Source organism: Mytilus edulis, chromosome 7, assembly GCF_963676685.1.
Source record: "Mytilus edulis chromosome 7, xbMytEdul2.2, whole genome shotgun sequence".
NCBI lineage: Eukaryota > Metazoa > Mollusca > Bivalvia > Mytilida > Mytilidae > Mytilus > Mytilus edulis.
This window is the reverse complement of record NC_092350.1, coordinates 57750711-57769064: the sequence shown is the minus strand read 5'-3', so window position 1 is coordinate 57769064 and position 18354 is coordinate 57750711. Positions and strand designations below refer to the sequence as shown.

The following is an 18354-nucleotide window of genomic DNA, read 5'->3' as shown; positions in this document are numbered from 1 at the left end:
GCTCCTATATACCGTCTATTAACAGTATTTCTTTATACCTACCGTCGGTGGTTAACGTAAAATATAGTGTTCCTTTATATACCGTCTTTCAATAGTATTTCTTTATACCTAGCTGTCGGTAGTTAACATAGAATTTAGTGCTCCTATATACCGTCTATCAACCGTATTTGTCTATACCTACCAGCGGTTATTATCAAAACAAACTATTTTCAATCGATGGTCCAAAGTTTCGTATCTTTACTTCACTCTGAATGACCGATGACATTTATTTGAACAGTAACATTCCCTATTGTATTCATTATTTAGTTTTCTCCCTGAACTTGTCTGAAATATTTGCGGCTGTACTGATGGCAAACAACAATCAATCAATTTCTTAAAGTACTTCTTAATCTAAATAATATATTATTTTTTAATCTAACCAGTAATATGTGATCGGTGAATGTACGTATGACAATTACGCCAATTTTGAAAAAGCATATTTTTTTTTCATTTGCGCACATTGACATTTTTAATTTGCGCCAAACTGATTCGAAAGGTTAGGTCTGATAAATTTAGATGATAAAATTAAACTTGTTTAACCAAACGCAGCAATTCAATGAACACAAGCTACAATATAGATAAATGTGTATATAGACACATGTTGAGCTCATGGCATCATCATTTAATCACACTTCTGGTACCCGAACATTTACTTTCATATATGGAACCGATGCCATAAAGAAAAAAACAGGCTTTAACTTATAAAAATTTTGATAAAAAAGGGGATGCTTTATTGTAGGGAAGATATCACAAGGTTGCAGTTCAACAGAAGTGTTGCATGACAATACTCAGTTAAAAAAGATTTGTGCATATGCAAATGTGCTTTTTATGTCAAACTGTTACAATCTTATTTTATAAAGTGCTACTTCAAGTGTGATGTACACTTGCAATAAACTTATCCTGCTTTCAATCCCCCTCCTCCTCCCCGTCACGTGTGAGCAAGTGGCAGGTGGCAAAAGGCCAGAAGGAATATTTTTGTTATTATATAAATAAATTCTATACATCTTATATGCCTCATGACTTGTGTTTACCTGTTAATTTGTGCAAATGAAGAAAATAAATTTGGCGCAAAGAAATAAAAAAAATAGGCGCTAATTAAGTGCAGATTGGCGCAAATGGAAAAAGCCGAAGCAAATATAATCTTTTCTTGGATCAAGATTTCAAGATTTTATTCATAACCTCAGACACATACTTGTGTACAAGAGGACAATGATATATACAACCATATTAAGATAATATATAGCGAGACAGGACAAACGAAACACAAATACATAGTATATTTTAAAAGACAATTGGTATAATTAGATTAAGTATTTTATGATTTTCTTCACGAAAATTGATAATTTCCTTTGAACTTGTACGTTACATATAGACAACAAGCCAGTGAATTTCTTCTTGTTTGGATTCATTACATAGTAATTTGGTACAAACCATGATCTAAGAGCAGAAACATCAGCATTTTTACAGGTAAACAATATATGAAACTCATCCCCTATTCCCTCATTACATAATGTACATATTCTATTTTCCCTCGCGATCCCCGCCCATCTACCCGTCTCAATAGGTAACTTCAAATTCGAGCATCGAAGTTTAGATATGTAATATCTGTCCTTGGGTAATAATCGCAATAGATACGGTTCCAAACCAAACTCGAGTTTGAATAAAGAATAGAATTCACCCCTATCAGATCAAATTGGTGTTTTCTTTCTTTTTTTCGTTCAGTTTCATCTAGTCCATTTGTTCATTTGACTCTGTTTCCATCACGACTAGGATGCATTTTAATTTATAATGTAAAGTCGTTCAGGTTTTTGTCTTATTATATAAAAAAAGAAGATATGGCATGATTGCCAATGAGACAACTCTCTAAAAGAGACAAAGTGACACCGGAATTAACTATTAAAAAAACCTTTAACAGATCACGGTACGCTGACGGTACAGATGTCTGTAAATTCAGAAATTAATGCGAGGTTTTTATTATTGCGACAATAATTAAGACTCGCATTTTGAAGTATTGCGTTTGAATTAATCAGGGTTTTTTCTTAATCGTTGTATTCAAAATCTCATTTCAGGCTATAATGACACTCATCGCATTAATTATTTATCAATTGCACGCAACAAATTTATATTCAAAGACGATGAATATGATGTATATTTGACAAGATTAGTTCGTTTAAGTTGCTAAAAAATTCTATAATTAGTGTATTATTCTCCCAAGTTTATTTGAAAAGGTATAATTCCTCTATACAAATGGCAAAATCTTTCATAAAATATCCAGTAAGTTGGATAAACGTTTACCAAATCATCCCAATACAGTTTGATTTATATATTCACTTTGCTATTCCGTTCTTGCACAGTGATATAGTTCATTTTGCGTCATCCCATATTCTAGCAAAGGGAGATTATCTCAGCATCACCGTTACATTAGTAATAGCTCTCGTACATAAAATAGTTAGCTCGAACTGTATGATCCTGTGTGAATCTGATCTTTATATTAAAAGTGCATAAATGGTTCACATATGGGTCTTATTTAAACATTAAACAGTATCAAAACAATTAGTGCATTATAATATAACCAAATAGGCATGCAAAAAAGAATCAATAGGCAAAATATGCTTGTCTACCGTCTAATTCTAATTGCTATTATTTACTGAATTGTACATAGCTCAATTCCATTCCATTCCATTCAATTTTATTTATTTATTAATTTTCAGAAGAAAACAGTATTTCTAACAATTAAATTGAATTAATTTGATATGACGTTGACACACGGTAATCACTCTCATGTTTTTATTTACATCGCTGTCAATCATCCGGTAAAGATGAATATTCATTACTACCCTCGGTAGTTAACGTCCCTCGATGGTTAACTTTAAGTGCCTACCATATATAATACAAGGCTAAGGTAGTTCGTATACTTCCAATGTTAATTCTCAATTCGAAATCTGTATATAGAATAAAACAGGAAATAATATTTTATTTTCCAAATTAAAGGATCTATGTAAATCAACAACAAGCATTGATGGCGCGAGCTACTGATGATACCCTGCCCAAATATTTCGATAGATAGAAAGTTTTTGAGTTGTGAATCTGAAAAAGCATTACACAGTATAACTGACTTATATAAACCTTGAAGTTAAATATCAGAAATCATGGTAGTGTAGTACCTGAGAAAAATGTGACAAAAGTTTTCAACTTGGCTGTCATGTAATGAGTAATGTGTTTGAAAAAGCATCACACGATATAACTGACTTCAATAAACCTTTCAGAAATCCTTGTAATGTAGTTCATGAAAAAGATGCAACGAAAATAGTTATGGGACGGGCGGCGAACTGACGGATGGACGGTTGGACGGACGGACAGACAGAGATAAAACAGTATACCCCCACTTTTTCGAAGCGGCGGCCAGTCTAATGATTGTGTCAACATTAAGACATTACAATACTAATATGATATAATTATATTTATAGCACTATAAGCCTCAGTCACAATCGGAGCTAAGACAAAATATAAAAAAAAATACGTATTAATATCAATTAACAGTCAGTATCCAGACATGTACTACATTATTCAAAAGAACTAACGATATGATCCTCATTTTTTTCTCCATAATAGTAAAGTTTTCTTGTGTTCACTTCGAAATTAATCATAATTGTCTAACGTTTTAAAGTTCTGATATATGTGCTAGAAATATGGCGAAAGAATTCCTCCCTCAAATTATAATGAAGTGAGCATTCGATTGAAAAATGACGCTCATCCTAAACTTTATCAGCTGTGCAATACGATTTTTGAGTATTTAGCATTTTCAATTCTTCATGTAATGGAAGAGCACCGATTCTGAATTAACATATAAATTACCTTTCTTAAAATCAATGATATCTAAATATGTTTCTTCTTGAAACCAATTTTTAAATGAAAAATAAGTTTCCCACAAAACACATATTACTAAGTTTTTACAATTAAACAATTTGACAAAGACACAAGGACAAGAATGTCACACATTGTCTTATTCTACTAGTTTGTTATTGTCTTTTATGCTGCACTCGTTCTACTTGAGCAGTCAAAATGCGTTGACTGTATATTTCTATGACATATATACAGTCACTGACCCGATATCACTTTTCCTTATGCATATTTAGATAGAAATTGTCCGTCATATTTGTTTTTCGTAATAAGTTTTGTTGTAAATCATCATGCAGTCCTGCATCTCCACCAATCATTAAAAAAGAGGCATATCTTTCTAGAATTTAAAATAATCTTAGGATACAAAATCGGTCTCCCAACAAAATATTGAGTGTCATCTCTCGGATTATGTCTGAACGATCGCTATTAGAAGTGCTACATGTACTGTCTCCGTATTTCGTGGATTCTCATTCCCGAACATGATACCGTATTCATGATTGATCATGATTGGAATTGCTCATCTTTTCTGAGCACATATTTCGTCCTATTTGTCTTCTTATTTTTTAGGTTCTGGGTACGTATTTGTCTCCGTTTGTTTTTTTAATTTTGACTGACGCTATTTTATCCCATTATTTCTGCAACAAAATAAATTTAAATAAAACTCAGATGAGTGATACAAGGAGAGAAAGTGTTGCGACCAAAGAGGGCGGGTAGTGTTTTCCAACTCCGATGTATTATTTATTTATGTAGTTCATAGTGGGGGAACCTCACTCCCCTGATACGCGAAAAGGGGGATTCGAAGATCTAGTGAAAAGAAGGTAGATCAAGACACACATGCAAGAAATAGCGAGCTAGAACAGCACAGACTGATAGTAGACACACAAACAACGAAATATAAAGATAAATAAAGTAACTAGACACGCAAAACGAAAGAGGGGCGAGGTTAAGGACTGAGCAGTTGCTATAATCATGTGTATCAACTCCAATATACTGAGACAAAATTAATGTCCGCATGCAAAAAATAATTGGAATCAAAACGGACAACCACAAATATCAGAGAGCGGAGTTGTTTTTTTTTTTTAGAGAAAATTTATCCATACACTAAGAAAAACGCATATTGTCGGAATAATGGGCTGTTGGAGTAATGGGTTGTCGTAATAATGGGCTGTCAGAATAGTACATGTTGTCGGAGTATTGGGCTGTCCGAATAATGGTTGTCAGACTAATGGGATGTCACCATTTTTTTTACCCTCCCCCTTTTTTCCAATATCCGTTATTTTTTCGTTTTCTATTTTAAAATTCACTCTCTTTAGTAATATATCCGTGACCGCTGTGGATAGTAAACTTGGAATTGATAGTAAATAGCAAAACCAAGTAATTTGTAGTGTATTTATGTTCTAATGACACGTACAGACAGACGCGAAAAAAATAAATAATACGAGTGAGAAAACGAAAATATAACAGATTTTGGAAAAAAAGGGTAGGGTAAAAAAAATGTCCTGTACCCAAGTACCTATGCTTACTATTAAAGCAATAATTTGAGAAATATATAATAAGGGTTATACTAATATGTGAATATTATGAGTCCAGGTAACTCGATCAACTTGATTTGTACGTATGAAAAATTATATTTATTATCTGGTCATGTCCCGCGTTTTTTTTTGTAATGTTGTTATAATAACAGTGTAAGTTAAGACCAAAAAGTAGACCAGGAAAATACTTTATTATCTTTACTAGTTAATTTCTGGAGATCATGTGTCTGTCATTTATTCTGTTATTCGATGTGATTTACCATCTTTTAAACAATTATATTATATACGCATCATATCAATCTATCAATTAGGATACATTATTTTATTTGGCTTAATAACATATTATTGGTATTTAGTGCGACCGTGCACCTTTCGGTTGTCTCGAGTGTTTTCTATTATAGCAATGTTTAAGTCGTCATGTTGCGGGATTTTCAAATCCCAAAAGAAGAACACACTTCAAATTCAACATGATTTTCGATTTGGTAACCGCATTACTTTAATATAGATCAATATATATTACATAACCTTACACAATCAATTTACTTTTTATGATTAATCTGATATGCATGCCCAATATATTTTATTCCCAAAACCTTATTTAAAAAGGAGGGGACATGGTCAAAGTGTCGTGCAAACCAAATTATTGTTTATTGTCACGGAATAATAACAAACTGTGCTATAGTTTTTAAGATTATTGGATAATTGACTTGTTCTATAGGTACATGTACCTTACTTACCCAGGTGACATATCAGTTGTACCCTTGATATTGGTATAAATTCAAATCACAGGCACTTGTTTCTATCCATTTGAAGACCCACTATTAACGTATATATTTACCAGAAATAATGGTTTTAAGCGGAGAGGTGAAAAAATTACTTGGGTACCTTCTCGAAAATATACGTTGATAGTGGGTCTTCCAATGGATAGAAACAAGTGCCTGTGATTCAAATGCTTAATGATATATTAAAAGAAGATGTGGTATGATTGCCAATGAGACAGCTGTCCACAAGAGACCAAAATGACACAGACATTAACAACTATAGGTCACTGTACAGCCTTCAACAATTAGCATAGCCCATACCACAAAGGCCCCGATATGACAATGTAAAACAATTCAAACGAGAAAACTAAGATACATGTATATGTACATTGTACATGTTGTATATGAAGATTAATTAGATTAAAGTAAACAATGTGGTATGTTTCCAAAATAAATGCTATTCTATAAAGACCAACTGATGTTGATCCAATTACTATAGCCAAACAAATGATACATACATGTAGGTTACCATACTTCCTTCATTTATATTATGATTATTGAGTACTTTTTTGGAAACATTTCAAACCTTTACATGCTGTTTATATATGTTACAGTAAATAGGTGAAATTAGGAATTACATGTAATTACTAAAATTTAGGAATTACAGGTAATTCCCGATGCACTTCATGCACTTAGTTAATACAAGTAATTCCTTAAACGGCCCAGTTATTACCAGTAATTACTAAATTTAAAATGAATACATGTATTTACACCTATTTACTGACTGCTAACACAACCATAACTTTTGATCACCTGACCATAATACAACATTGTTTTAGCTGTGTAATACTAACTAGAAGATCAGTTAGTACACTTAAAATTTTGAATGGTTGATATGTATAAAAAATATCTTGAATAAATATGGACTTTCAAATATTTGGTTAAATCAGAGTAACTTTAGTTTTAATCCAAAATGGTTTAAGTTGAGCATTATAATACAGATAATTTTTGACCAACTTCAGCAGACATGGAAATCAGAAATGGAAAATTCTCCCAAAGCATTATGTCTTAACTTTTTAAAGAACTCTTTAAATATGAAGAATATTTAGACTTATTACCTTATAAAGATAAGATAACGTTATGTAGGTTAAGAACTGGAATGAACTGTTATGTGCATTAGCTTCGAGATATATAAAAAAAAAATATCTTTTTTTTGTTGTTAAATCATTTATAAAAATGATATTGTAAAATTATAATTCACTGTTAGCAGCCATTCTGGTTTTATTTTGTTAAATTAGCTGAGAAACAAGGTTGATGAGTTGTGCACTTGCAAGTGAATATTTGAACCTCATTGAATACGTATTCATGTGACCTTCAAATCAACCCCTAGCTGGAGATGGGTTATCGATGTATTAAGCTATTAAAATTGTAAGGGTTTTTGCAGAACAAATACATGTAGTCTCGGTTACTTTTGCTGTTAATCGCAGGCTTAACAAAAATGAGGAAAAAATATTAAAATTTTCCTCTAGATACTATCTGTTGACTAGTACTGTAAGAAGCTTCAGTCAAAATTGGGTAAAAATCCAGGATGGTTTATAAAATCTAATGTTTTAAAAACTTTAACTACAGAGTGTATGTAATGTTAACTGGGACAAAACTAGTCCATTTATAAGTAATATACGAAAAAAAGGATTTTTTTTCCAAACTTTACTTTTGGATATTATTTTATGATCATAAACATTTAGCTTCTGTCCAAGTTCATGAAGTTTGGTAGAAATCCAGGATATTTGGAGAAAGTTTTTTTTAAAGTTTTGAGCCACAGTGCATGATGGAGATTTTAGTTTGATTTTGGATAGATATCATTGTCTTGCATACATATATTTACGGAGTTTCAAAACCTATAAAACACCATTTTCCAGTTTCAATTCACAAACACTAAAGAGTATGCACTTTGGATGTGCATTATATTCCTACATCCTTAAGTTAGCGCCGTTAAAATCCCTACCCCTTTACTTTCTTATTTGATATCTTGAATTATGTTTTTAATTTTAAAACAAAAACATCAAGTTAGTAAATAGCTGTAAAAATGACAAAAAAAATCAGTGATTACCAGTAATCACTGAAACAACTAGTAAATACATGTAATTACTAAATTGGCTAGTAATTACAGGTATTTACTGAAGTGTTTAGTAATTACATGTAATTCCTAATTTCACCTATTTACTGTAACATATACATGTTACTACAGTTCAGCGACTCAAGTTTAAAAGGCATTTATATAAAAGAATTTAAACTTAATATCATTTTGTATGAACATCATGTTGAATATTTACATTTTCTCAAAAAGTTTTTATTTTACTTAGCTAATAAAGAAGATGATGGATTCCCAAACAGAAATCTTGATGACAGTGAAAAAATTGAAGAATTGCACCAATTGTTACAGAGAATCGATTTCAAGCAGAAACAGATGCTCAAAGATAAGGGAATACAACAGCCATCCATGTTCCTTCATATATAAAGGTATATATCATTGTATATTGTATATATATATTTTGTCTACATTTTCTGAATTTATGATTTTAAAAATCTTTCAAAAGATATAAATGTACATTGTAAGTCATGTAATTCAAATAGAGACGTGCCATTGTCTTTGATAAAAGATAGAGTTACATGTACATATATATGCCTTTTTAGTATTATCAGCTTATATACTTACTTAGCCTTGTTAAAATCTATAAATATACCTTATGTATATTACATGTATGTTGAAATGTCTGTCAGAATATATACATATATGCATGTGATCATAATGTTTCAAATAGCCAAACATTATAAAATATATATATATATATATATGGCAGATTCCATGTAAGAAATGGAAATGTTTGTCAAAATGAATAAATAGATAAAAATAATAATTACTGTTATTTGAAAGATAATCTGTGAATGTTTTGATGAATAATGATGTTAGATGAAATTATAAAAATAATTTTTGGATATGATTGTTTCTGTTTAAAGTAGAAATGATAAAAACAAGTTGAAAAAATGCCAAAATTTTGACAGAATTAACTCCCATTTTTTTTACACAATGTTTATGTGTTGCAATGCTTTATGTTGACACTTGTATACTGGTATTTACTAGTGTAGTCAGGTTATTCAAACATCGCTGTTCCCAAATCTGTTACTTTTTTTAGTCAAAAACATCTGTGATATATTTTTTTTTCACTTTCAAATATCTTGCTTTATAGCTCGGTGTCTGTCAATAAATCTTACGTCAGGAACATCGCTGTAAAAACTTTCAAAATCATTGTTGGTTCCAATATATGCCAGTTAAAACTGTAAATCATGCTGTGCATAAGAAAAAACTCATGTTGATTCATTTATTTAACTTTATTCAAGCAATAATTTAAACTTATATGTTTCCTACATAAGATCTGTCTAACTTGTTTTCTTATGTCTGAAACATTTGAATGTGCTAACAATTTAAGTAATTTGACCTGAGGTGAAATCTTGTTAGATGTTAGGCTGCAGTATTTTCCAGGAGTTTTAAAAATGACTTTCAACTAGGATTTGATTTCCAATGTCAGTCAAAAAAAACAAATATATATTGTCTGTCAAAATATCTTATGTATGAAAAATCTTATGTCAGAATCAAGTCTGTCAAAATCTTATGTCAGAAACTCAATTTGTCTGTCTAATCTTATGTCAGAAAAAATAAAGTCTGTCAAATCTTATGTATAAAAAAATAAAGTCTGTCAAATCTTATGTATGAAAAAAATAAAGTCTGTCAAATCTTATGTATGAAAAAATAAAGTCTGTCAAATCTTATGTCAGAAATAATAAAGTCTGTCAAATCTTATGTCAGAAACATAACATTTAAGGCTTCGTTTATTTTAAAAGGATGATGCTCATAATTTTTTTGGGGGTCAAATTGTCTTTATCTTTATTAGTAAAGCATATATTCAAAAACAGAAGTTCATTGCGTATGATTTTTGCCTAACATGCTTATGGGAGTTGTTTCACTTTCTTATATGGAATCTGCCATATACAACTAGTCTAAACATCAACCCAACAATGTTAGATCTGTAAATTTGCTTTCGCAAATTTTTGGTTCTTCCCTCGCCGGGATTCGAACCCATGCTACTGTGATATCGTGACACCCAATCGCCTGCACTGCAGCCGTCCCGCTAGACCACACGACCACCTGGGCTATATACATGTATATATATATATACAACTCGTCTAAATATCAACCTAACAATGTTAGATCTGTACATGTAAATTTGCTTTCACAAATTTTTGGTTCTTCCCTCGTGGGTATTCGAACCCATGCTACTGTGATATCGTGACACCAAATCGCCTGCACTGCAGCCGTCCCGCTAGACATATATATATATATTGAGTATTGGAAATCCTGTACACCCTTTCCTTAGACCAAGTTTAACAAATATAATATGAATGTTTAAATTCAACTAATTATCTCCTGGCAATACACATTTATTTTAGGAACTTTTTATGTTTTATTTTGCAGTAAGCAGCTGTTTGTGATGCTTATAGGCATAAACAATCTAGTCTGGACATGTAAAACAGCAGCTGGTTCTATTTTGAAGTAAGCTATTTGATGATTACATTAATTTGACATGACCAGACCAAGTCTTGGGATAAATTAATAGTACTCATTGTCATGATTGTACTAGCTTTTTATTGTTTTATATATTTTATGGAAAATACTGTTAGTTGAGGCCTGCAAAAATTAATTTATAAGGAGATGAAGTGTTGTTGCCAATGAGAGTAGAGACATCTAACAAATAGCATGAATAGAATCATGGAGGATTGAATTCATACTCATTTTTATTAGAGTGTTACAAAATAATTGCAGGAAAAAAAAAACCAACAACAAAAATCAAAATAATTGTGTATTTAGTAGAATTAGCCAAATCAAACAATAACTGACTTAAATCTTGTTTGAAATTTTCACATTTCTATTGATTAAATATTATTTTATAGATCAAATAATAAATAGATAAAAGGGCAGTAATCCAGTCTCAGATTTTTGTTTTGGTTATATTGTATACAGCTGATTGTATTTTAATACTATTTACAAATACTTCTTATATGTCAAAAGAAAAAAAAATTGCTGTACCTGATATTGTGATTTATATTGAAATTGATAAAGACAACAAACTCAATAATGAGCTATTCCAATATCAATCTCCCTAGGGAAAAAATGGGGTGCTACCTAATTTTAGACCTCCATAGTGCCCATAGACACATCAAACACTTGCCAAAATATAAGCCTGAACCCCTGAGGGGATCACACATCAAATTATAAAAGTTGTATATATTCTACACCGTGAATAAGACCAAACAATGATAGAAGGAGTTAGTTTTAAAATATAATTGAAAAACTAAACTGATACAAATCAATAATTTTTTTGATGTTGATAAATAAATCACAATGTGTTATAGTTGTAATAAATTGTTATGCCAGCCTACAATAGTAGAAGGGGTTTATGTTTAATGATCCATGCTTTTGTTTGTTTATTCTTTCATCTGTTCTGCTTTAGGTTCAAGTTTTGGTAAACGTTTTTGGTCAGGATAGTTGTTAATGATGTTAACGACCAATCAACTTAAAAATAAATATACATGTGCCTTATGTTATATTCTTTCTAAGGATAAATTAATGGTTTGACCCCAATTTCATGGTCCATTGAAAATAGAAAATTTATCACAACTTCTAGCTATTCTTTTTATAGAGTTATTCCACGAGATATTTTTGGGTCACTCATTAGAATATCTTTTAAATATATGATTTTGATTACAACTGCATTAAGATAGAATAATTGCATGCAGAAAATTATTGCTTTTGTCACATATATATCACTTGTCAATTTAATAAAATTAAACATTTTTTTTTATTACTTTATTACAGAAGCTACAAAATAGAGCTAAGGCCCTTTAAACCAAGAAACTGCCAGTGTCAGAAAAGGACAAACTTAGAAAGGCCATGCAAATTGATTTAATGTCAAGTTGGGACAGTGATTCTGTAGATAAACTCGCCTGATCACAACTGGGATTTGACTGTCACAAGATTTTAAATCTTACATGGATAAACTAAAGTCATTTACTAGACTGTAAATACCAGAGACAGCTGAATGCACAAGGCAGAGAGCTGAGGTCCAAGTAAATCAGAGAGGCCTTGTCACAAGAAATGTACAGAACTTGCATAGATTTTTACTTAAGGGCATATGACACAAAATTGAGAGATATCAATAAAAATTTCTTTAAATTTTAATAAGGACCAATTCAAAGGTACACTTTTGGAATTTGCAAGAACAAAAATACCTTCATGTTTACTTTTGAATTATAGTTGACAGTTTTCAGTTTAAGGGGGGAACCCTTAAAATGAAGTGGTTTGGTTTATTGAATTTGATTATTTTTTAAAGTAAAAAAATGAATTACTGCTCTTTTATTTCAACATTTGCATTTTTTTTAAAATTATTTACAAGTGCAGCATATCGGTGACATCAGATTATGTTAATGTGTTTGGTTAAGCTACACATATTTCTTTTTACTTAAACTTTCTGTTGCCTTTTCTAATTAATTAAATGCTGAATAATAATTTGAGTGTGGCTCATTTCAGTGTCTTGTATTTGCTGTCAAGATTTTTCCTGTAAGATTTCACATTATTTATAATCGCTTGGTCAAAGGGAGATAACTTTTTGAATCTTCACATTAGATAATCTGCGAAGAGGATTATGTAAAATGTAAATAGTTGAAAATTAATTTTATGGTTCAATAAAATCAAAATAAGTTATTGCCATTCATTATAAATAAATTTCTATCAAAAATAAGGCTCAAAGAATTTTTTTATTTTATTTATATAATAATAACAAAGTACACACATCATGCACATGTTGACTTCATAAAATTTGTAAACAAAAAGAATTGAAAATAAAACTAAAGTTTTTTAACTAATCAGGAGACAGTCAATACACAAAATATATTTATAAGCATATAAACTTATTATTTTCTTCAATTGTCCAAGTACATATTCAATATTGATAATTTTTTGCTTGACATTACTTTTTTAACAACATAATTTTGTTGATAAAAGTTTATTTGTGTGCTATTTTATTCAATTGTACATATTTGAAGTATTTCATTACACCTTATTATTTTTATTCTTGCATACAGCATTTGGAATGAAATTTTAATCAATGTTCGAGCAGCAGGATGTTTTTTTTTGTCGAGCCTGCAACTTTTGTTGCAGAAAGCTCGACATAGGGATAGTGATCGGGCGGCGGCGTTAGCTAACTTTTTTAAAGCTTAATATTTTAGAAGGTGGAAGACCTGGATGCTTCATACTTTGTATATAGATGCCTCATGTTACGAAGTTTCCGTCAGTCACATGTCAAATGTCCTTGACCTCATTTTCATGGTTCAGTGACCACTTGAAAAAAAAGATCAGAGTTTTTGGAATGTTGAATTCTCTCTTATTATAAGTAATAGAATAATTATATTTGGTATGTGCGTACCTTGCAAGGTCCTCATGTCCGTCAGACGGTTTTCACTTGACCTGACCTCATTTCATGGATCAGTGAACAAGGTTAAGTTTTGGTGGTCAAGTCCATATCTCAGATACTATAAGCAATAGGGCTAGTATATTTGGTGTATGGAAGGACTGTAAGGTGTACATGTCCAACTGGCAGGTGTCATCTGACCTTGACCTCATTTTCATGGTTCAGTGGTTATAGTTAAGTTTTTGTGTTTTGGTCTGTTTTTCTCATACTTTATGCAATAGATCTACTATATTTGTTGTATGGAATGATTGTAAGGTGTACATGTCTAGCGAGCAGATGTCATCTGACCTGGACCTCATTTTCATGGTTGAGTTGTCAAAGTTAAGTTTTTGAGTTTTGGTCTTTTTATCTAATACTATATGCCATAGGTCAACTATATTTGGTGTATGGAAATATTTTATGATCTATATGTCAGTCGTGCAGGTTTTATTTGACCTCGACCTCATTTTCACGGTTCATTGCTCAGTGTTAAGTTCTTGTGTTTTGGTCTATTTTTTTTAAAACTATAAGTAATAGGTCAACTATATTTGTTGTATGGAAACATTGTTAGCTGTACATGTCTGCCTGGCATGGTTCATCTGACCTTGACCTCATTTTCATGGTTCATTGCTCTTTGTTTAGTTATCTTGGTTAATGTTAAGTTTATGTGACAGTTTTTAATAAAGCTTTATACTTAGGACTATCAACATAATATCAATGATAAGTAAAGAAGGCGAGACATTTCAATGTGTGCACTCTTGTGAATTTACGAATTATGTTAATCATGTTAATAATGTTATGTTTTTTGTTTTTTGCTTTTTGAAGTTTTTAAAATTGACAAATAATGCTAGCAGGGGAGATTATTCATTAATATTTTTATGATGCCAAACTTGAAATTTAGAGGTGCCTATGTTTGCTTTTTGTTATAACCCAATTGTTATGATTCTTAAATAATCTATACAAGTAAGCATGTTAATTTGTCAATAACCCTTATTTTATTAATTAGTTTGAATTTGATGAGGTTCTTTGATGTAGAACTTGACTTTTTTTAAACAAAAGTGTTTTTTTATTTGTTTTAAATGTTTTTAAAATTGTATAACAAACTTTTTGACATTTTATTTTAATTTATCACCAAAACAACTCTAATTTGTCAGTATCTGAATAAAATTAATTTGTTAGATACTTTGTTTCTTTTATTGAAGTATATACAAAGGGAGATAACTCAAAATTGTTTTTTTTTATTATTCTGACCCGATTAGAAGTGAAAATAACTATGCCCAAGACAGGATGACAATAAGAAAATGCTAGAAATTGTTGTGTATGGTTATGCTTTGTCCAAAAGTTTTTGTTATCTCCTGTATTGTATATTGCTGCCATTGTCAAAATCCAAATCACACATAGATACAGTCCGTGTAACGTAAAAGTTAACAATACGAACGATGCCCGAACCATGTACGGACGATGCCCGAACGATGTACGTACGCTTACCGAACGGTGTACGAATGCAAACGAAACGCTGACCGAGCGTTGTACGGTCGCTGAACGAACGATGTACGAACGAAACCATGTACCATAAACCATTCCATAAACGATAACATAAGCGCCCTTTTATCGTATATCTTATGGTTTTGCGTAAATCGTTTCATTTAGCGTATACCGTATCGTTTAGCGTACATCGTTTCGTTTTGCGTACATCGTTTCGTTTAGCGTATATCGTATCGTTTAGCGTACATCGTTTCTTGGCGTGCATAGTTTCGTTTAGCGTATATGTTGTTTTTTTTTAATATAAAACATGAATTGTGATCTGTTAAATCTTTTTATATAGGTGATAATATAGGTTTCTCAACATCTTACGAACGGACGAAACTCTACGAACGTATCGTTATGGAGCAGTAATTTTGTTATAATAAAATCCATAATAAATGTCTAAAGATACTGCAGTGTGTTTAAAAGACAACAGTTAACAACTTAATATCCTTTTTTGCAACCTTGCATTTTATTGTTGTCATTAAACATCCGTGTTCCAATTTATTTTCTGTTTTTGACTGTTTCGTTTTCTTACGTTGAGTTCCGTTTATTGACATGTCGCATATATGCGTTCGATTTATCTCCCTTATCCATTCAAAAAGGTTTTTTTTATAATGTCCTTGATTAAAAAATTCAACACATCTAGTTTGCAATTGGTTGATTGATTGTTTGGTGTTTAACGTTCAGTGGCAAATATTCCATTCATTTCATTGCGAAATTAGCGTTTTGTAAAGGATTGATAAGTGATCGAGATAACACAACTTTAATATATTTCATATATCCACACGTCCCTTCTATGGGTCCAATCTGTTTGAGTTACTTTGAGTTTCATTATTTCGTATCGGAGAGTATATTGAATAGATATGTCGCAACATAGCTTTTTTATTTCTAATATTTATTGGGAATCAGTTAAAGAAACTCAAAGGTGCACTCGATCTATCGTTAGAAACAGAGTTTTGTGTGTTCTTGTTGAAAGTATGAGTGCTACAGCACTAACACAACTGGTAGTCACATAGTTATCAAAATATATATTTATATATATTACACCGCTAACTAAAAAGAAAAATGAGAAATATGAAAAATAGAGGAAATATACACAGTATGCCATAGAAGCTTAACGGAAACAATAAACAAGAAAAAAAAATATGTATATACTCATAATTATACTATAGAGAAAACATACACACATAGAATAAGAAAGGCCATGATAACAACAAAAAACACAATATATAAGTTTAAATATTTTCCTTTATTTTTCTTGTTAAGGCTACCAATTTATAACAATATATCAATAAGAAGAGATCATTTGGATTATAGTGGTTGGGGCAAAGAAGTTATCCAGGAACTTATTGGGATGTTTTCTTTTCAAATTTAAAACGAAAGGCGTTCACTCCTAGATTTATTTTACCTCGTGTCCACGAACGAATTTTTTACCGTTAATCAGCATTTAGCTAAGATAAAAAAAAATCCTAGCCCTTTCGATCTATATACATGAATCTATATTTACCTTTTTCACATAAACTAAATAGTGATGTTGTCATCATGTTTATTAAAATTTCTTGTACGATTACTGTCCTTTGATTAAATATTTTTCACTTAAATTTATAGATCAATAAGACTTTCAACTGTGTTGATTGAACAGTAAATTGTATATTATAATCAATTGTAAGTCGGTGTGACTCTATCCACCACCAACACATAACCACAAGCTGAGTGAGGAGACTTTCTTGCTATAAGACGTCTAGAACTATTTTCAACCTTGTCGTCTTATTTCATAAATTACGTTTTAACAAAATATTCGTTCCCGTGAAAACTAAGATTTGTTTAACTTTCAAATTTTATGGTGGTCTCTTCTCAGGATATAGCGGTTATCTGTTTGTTGGCTTTACAGCTAATTTCCTAATGCATGTAAAGCGAGACTTTAGTTAGCTTGCTTGCTTAGTTTGTATATTTTACAATTGTAATTGGGATAACCAATCAAATTTAAATATAATATATACAGATGAAAATATGCCTCTATATTGTTTGAAGTTGTCAATGTTATTTACAAAGCTTGAATCCATGTTTATACAAACAGAGCAAACAAGCCTATCAAAGTGTTACTCTACAAGCATTGGGAAATTAGCTGTAAAGTCGAGAAGATAACAGGTTTATGTATTCAAGTGAATTTAAGATTTGTTGCAATTCTAAAGTACAATGGTTAAATCAATCTTATCTTTGATGTGCCATATGGGCATCCCTATAAAATAAGACAGTCCATGCGTGACCCATGGCATTAGATATTATGCATGTCAGTGGATATTTTCTTTGTGAAGCTAGCACTAGTAAGTAAAATGTAAGCAAGTATAAAGTAAGTAGGTAAATTATTTATTATAGTGACATGTGTTTTCTTCACAAAATATTGTATTATCCAGTGAGATACAAAAACAATAATTAGAACACCCGACCCTTTGGGTCTATAAGTCACTTTAAACATAAATAAGAATGGTACGGCGAACAAAAATAAATAAATGTTATCGAAAATTTTAATATAAAAATCTTACGAATAACCTATATTATTTACGTGTCTGAAATATTTTGAAAAGTGAAATTAAACTCTTGAATAGACCATTTATGAACGTCGATTCACAGGCACTTGTCTCAAATTTTGTTTTCCTATATACCTTAATATTAAGGTATATAGGATTTTTTTTTATTGAGACAAGTGCCTGTGCGTCGTTTGTGTGAATTCGGGATTTACACGTATAAAACATGTTAAAACCTCTTCACTTTTCGGGATTCGAGGAAAAAGAATATTTAGCAAACACTGTTGAGGAACACAAATAAAAAATAATTCTGTATCATAAATTTAATTTGTTAATATTTGCAACTCTTAAAACCAGCTGATATTTTTTTTCATTTCTTCGTGTTGAATAACCTTACAAATGGGGATACATGTATCCACGACTTCCCAAATTTAATCTAAAATTCAACTACGTTACCCAACACTTTTAATATTGAAACAATATTAATGCAAGATATAAATATATTTTT

The 18354-nt window shown here is 30.8% G+C and overlaps 1 long non-coding RNA gene across 1 annotated transcript; it reads left to right on the top strand.

The window, feature by feature from the left end:
* Positions 1 to 6999: 6999 nt before the first annotated feature.
* LOC139481867 (uncharacterized) lies at positions 7000 to 14974 on the top strand. The gene is made up of 2 exons (XR_011654717.1): positions 7000 to 10841; positions 12165 to 14974. It is a non-coding gene; the product is annotated as an uncharacterized lncRNA (long non-coding RNA).
* The last annotated feature ends 3380 nt before the right edge of the window (positions 14975 to 18354 follow it).